The sequence below is a fragment of the Rhinopithecus bieti genome, unplaced genomic scaffold (assembly GCF_001698545.2).
Source record: "Rhinopithecus bieti isolate Rb0 unplaced genomic scaffold, ASM169854v2 scaffold_25396, whole genome shotgun sequence".
NCBI classification, from domain to species: domain Eukaryota; kingdom Metazoa; phylum Chordata; class Mammalia; order Primates; family Cercopithecidae; genus Rhinopithecus; species Rhinopithecus bieti.
This window is the reverse complement of record NW_016812016.1, coordinates 1698482-1703903: the sequence shown is the minus strand read 5'-3', so window position 1 is coordinate 1703903 and position 5422 is coordinate 1698482.

Genomic DNA, 5422 nt, shown 5'->3' with positions numbered 1-5422 from the left:
AAAAAAAAAAAAAACCAAACAAACCAAAAACCCTGCACCCATTAGCAGTGAACCCTCATCTCCTTCCCTGACACCCCACCCATCCCTAGGCAACTACTAATCAACTTTCTCTCTTTATAGATTTGCCTCTCCTGGGCATTTAATTTAAATGAAATTGCACAATGTGAGGTCCTTTGTAACTGGCCTCTTTCATTTAGCATGATGTTTCAAGGTGTATCCATGTTGTAGCATGCATCAGGATTTTCTTTTTCTTGCTAAATAATATTCCACCGTATTTATATGCCATATTTTATTTATCCATTCATAAGTTGATAGACATTTGGGTTGTATCCACTTTTGTTTGGGTCATTATAAATAAAGGTGTTATGAACATTTTCATACAAGTCATAGAGTGATAGATTTTCACTTCTCTTGGATATATTACTGAGGATTGTAACCGCTGGGTCATGTAGTAACTCTATGTTTAATCTTGTTTTTCTTTTTTTTTTGAGACAGAGTCTTGCTCTGTTGCTCAGCCTGAAGTACAGTGGCATGATCTTGGCTCACTGCAACCTTCACCTCCTGGGTTCAAGTGATTCTTCTGCCTCAACCTCCTGAGTAGCTGGGCCTACGGGCACATGCCACCACATCTGGCTAATGTTTGTATGTTTAGTAGAGTTGGAGTTTCACCATGTTGGCCAGGCTGGTCTCGAACTCCTGACCTCAAGTGATCTGCTCACCTTGGCCTCCCAAAGTGCTGGAATTACAGGCATAAGCCACCGCACCTGGCCCTGTAGTACTATATCTACAAGTCAAAGGATGCCAAGGGTTGCCTGTAACCACAGAACCTGGGAGAGGGACATGACTAGATTCTCTCTCTGAGTCTCCAGAAGGAACCAACTTTGGCGGCACCTTGATTTTGGACTTCTGGCCTCTTGCACTGTGTGAGAATAAATTTCTGTTGTTTTAAACCATCCAATTTGTGGTAATTTGTTTTAATAGCCCTAAGAAACTAATATACTTACTCCAGTGGATAAAAAGAACAATGACCATGATTTCAACAGTTTTATATAAATTAACTCATTTAATTGTCACCATAACACTGACATAGCTCTTATTATTATACTCACCTTACAGATGAGTAAAATTGAGTTTCAGAGAGGTTGAGTAACTTGCCTAAGGGTACCTAATTTGATATTATTTAGGTGTGGTAGCCGTGTGTTCTCTCATGCCTTCCAAGTGCCTGAGATTGTCATATCTTTTCTGTTTCTTTTCAATTGAGCCTCGACCTCCCAGGCTTAATTCATCTTCCCACCTCAGCTTCCCAAGTAGCTGGGACAACAGGCACATGCCACTGGACCTGACTAATTTTTTAATTTTTTGTAGAGACAGGGTTTCACCATGTTACCCAGGCTGGTCTTGAACTCCTGTGCTCAAGCCATCCACCTACCTCAGTCTTCCAAAATGCTGGGATTACAGGCATGAGCCACTTTGCCCAGCCTTCTCTGTTTTCTTTATGTGTTTGCTAGTTTAAAATTTTGCTTTATTGAAGAATAAATTTAAACTACTTAACAGTTAAGATACAGTAAACTACTTAAATCTTAAACGTATAACTTGATACATTTTTACACATGTGGATATCCATGTAACCACCCCTGGAAGACCTGTCACGACTCTTCTTAGAGAGTATGATTTCCAGGCTTTTTAATATTATAATATCACAAAAAGTAATATAGGTTCTTTATAAAACTTTCGAACATTATAAAGCTACAACAATGGAAAATTTCTCTTCCACATCATCCCTTATTCCTCCACCAAGCATTAATCATTGTTAATGCGTAGAGTGTGTGTCCTTCTGAACCTTTTCTATGTTATGTTTGTATTTATGTCTGTAGATACACACATAAAACTTGTATAAGCATATGTGTTTTTGCACATGCATATTCAAGCATATGCACACACATACGGAAACACACAGTTTTTCTAATGTGGTATAATTTAATAAATATCATTCTGAAGTTTGCTACATTTTCATTTAATAAAAAGTTCTGCCTTTTAAAATGTTCAGGATATAGATCTACCTGGAAAGAGCAGTACTTTTCCTGCTATCAGTCATTTCTACTTTAGTGTGAAAGAAGTTTCCAAATGAAGAAAGGTGGAGCAGACATTCCTGCTGGGCCCGCTCCACTCCATTCTTCCTCCGGGTAGTCTTATTGCAGCAGGTGGCGAAGCAAAAGCCCACATTTAGCACATTTAGCCCACGTGCAGCTGGGGGACCACATTCCTTCCCAGCAGACAGCTGCGGGATGTGGAAGGTGGCAGGGACTGAGAGACTGTTCTGCTCCTGGCTGTGGCCAATTGTGCTTTGTCTGCAGCTGTGGAGCAGAGGTCTCCCGCTCTCCAAAGGCAGCGTATGAGAAAGCCGTTTATCAGATGTGTTCCTGCAGCTCTGCTGTGACATGGCTTCCTGGCCCCAGATCGTTACAGAGGCTGTGTGGCCTGGGAGCCAGGAGAAGGATATGTGGCTTCCTGAAGGTGGCCAAGGCACGGGGTGGTGTCCAGGCAGTCACTCCCCGGGAACTCTGTCCAGAGCCCGGCTGCTGTGCTCCAGTGGTTTTGCAAGCCCCTACTTTCCTATAATAAATCCCTTTCTGTTTAACACAGGGTGGCTCTGACATCTGCGATTAAACTATTGAATCAGGAAAAAAGGAAGCAGGACAGAGAAAGGCAATGACAGGAAAGTTTTACTTCGGGACAACATCTCTGAATTATTCACATATAATGGAAATGAATCATTCTGACTCATTAATCAATGATGAAATGAATGATAAGCAACAGAGGATGACCTGAAACATTTATATTTGGTTTATATCATGTTAGAACGTCTAATTTAACAGAGATGTTTCATGCCCTGGAAGTTCACACTGCTGCTGGGAAATCACAAAGCTACATTGGGAGCGTGTGACATGCTCTTTCCCAACTCTTCTCACTGAGCATCTCCCTGGAGGAGGCCAAAGTCATCTCTCAGACTAAGCTCAGAACTCAGTGAAGCTGTAGTGACATTGACAACTGTAGCATCATACGCATGGCCTGAATGAAAGCTGTGATTGTTAGTGATGTCCGGGTGTGTATCTGCCATCTCAGAGTGACCCTGAGAAAGGCGTTCATTTGGAAGCTTTTCTCCCCACACTCTACTCTAAGTGACCCATTGCCCAGTGGACATTATGAAGTCCTGGAGGCTGCCAGTCTCCTCACTGTGACTGGAGTCATGGCTCCAAGCTCTGCTGGTTTCATGCACCTGGGGACAGTGACCAGCAGCACTGCCCAGAGTCCCGTGCTGGCCCTGCAGGAACAAAGACCTTGCAGGATACGCAGTCATCATGACATGCTGATGGCAGATTATGTGCTATTTGCACATTTTGTTTTCTCTTTCGTGTAGGGATGCCCAGGACAGTCAGAACATTTCTGATGCTCCGCCTCCATCACTCAGTGCTCTCTGGTCTGGGCCTGCAAACAGTGTTATTCAACAAAATTGGGGTTCACTAACCCAGTGCAGTTAAATCCAAACATCCACACTGGGGTTTGCAATGGGAGAAAGGAGAGCATTTATCTGCAAAGTGTCAAGCAAGGAGAATTAGGCAGCTCCCATTTAAGATCTGACCTCCCCTGTGACTTGGAAGTAAGGGTATTTGAAGGCAGAGGTAAATTTCAGGAAAGCAGAAGTTACAGGCCAAGTCGTAAATCAATACATGGAGGTTGTCCTTCAGTTTGACCTGAAGAGGGTTAGATGTCTTGAAGTGGGAGCTTATAGGTCATAGGCAGATTCAAAGATTTTTTGGTTTTCAATTGATTAAGGAGGCAAAGCTTTGTCTAGACATGTGAGGTCAGCAGAAAAGAATGTAAGCTCTGGCCTGTGGCGTGACCTCCTCCAGGTCCCTTAGGAAGAAATTTAGAACAAAGAGCAGTGGTTTGAGTTCAGTCCTCCGTTCCCCTCAGGGTCTGCAGGCCAGCAGATCCATTTGATGGGGGTCTGGGTTTCTGAAAAACACCTGGGAGCATATGTTAAGATGTTATCTTTAGCTTCTATAGGGAACAAAACATCTCATGACTCTAACCTCCCTGGTTATTGTTTTAAGCTACTATTTCCTTCTTGCTTATCAAGTTGCTCATGTTCTTTTCCCTTGAAGGAACATGAGATTTTCCTTTATTTCTATGCTTAGAGGGATCTTGCAGGCCCCTACCAGGGGTCCCTACTCTGCTCAACGTCTTCCTACTTTCTATGACAAGCCTCTTGGACTCTCTTCCTGAGGCCTCTCTGTGGTGTTAGGAGCAGTCTTGGCCTATTGGCGGGGCAGGGTGGAACGTGTGGAGGAGCTGGAGCCCCAGGAGTAGCGCACAGCCAGTGGATACCCCAGCTTCCTCAGCCCTGAGAGGAGGCATCTCTAATGTGTGTCCCACACCATCTCCCAGAGTGTGCCAGTAGTTTTAAGCCCCATTTGCCCATGTCTGTAACCTGGTCATTAACTCACCCATCCTTCAATGCTACAAGGCTGGATGAACTGGGAGAGCTCATGGAATAAATATTGAAACTTCATTCTTTGTTTGAACGTTTATAAATAGAAATAGTTATATTGCATCATAAAAGTGTTGAATAAAAGTCATTACTGAGAAGTAATCTTACTGATTTTAAAAAATCTGTAAGATGTTTGAACTGGAAGGCATCTTAGCATTATTAGCCCCTGTTTTAATTTATGAGAAAACTGAGTATCTTTGGAGATTTTAGGGAGGAAAAGGCTTTCCACTATCCTCTTAGGTTCAGCACCTGAGGACTGTAAATTGAATGGACAAAGACATATTAATAGGAGAAGAAGTACAACTTTTATTGACGTTAAGGTTTTTATGTGCATGGGAACTTCTCAGAAAAGAAATGAAAACACAAATGAGAGGTTAGATTTGGGGGCTTATATAACATTTTAACAAGGGGTGATAAATTGTGGGAAAACAACTAGACAAAAAATGGGAATTGAGGGTTTTTATGGGTGATAAATTGTGGGAAGGTGACTAGGAAACATAAGGAGGAAACTAATGGAAGATCAGGGCTATTTATTTATTTATATTAATAGAGATGGGGTCTCTCTATGTTGTCCAGGCTGGTCTCGAACTCCTGGGCTCAAGACGTCTGCCCATCTCAGCCTCTCAAAGTGTTGGGACTACAGGTGTGAGCCACGGCGCCCGGGGCCAATAAGGATTATTTCAGTAAGGTCTGTTTATGCAGACTAAACTTGGTGTGACTTTCCATTTCTGGTAATAAAAGTCAGTGTCCTTTTCCTGGTACAGAGGAACACCTTCCTCGAAGGAAATTTTATGCTCTGCTTTCAGGCAGATAAGGGAAAGGCAGATAAATTTTCCTGCATTTGTTGTTTCTCAATTGCCTTCAGTTTAA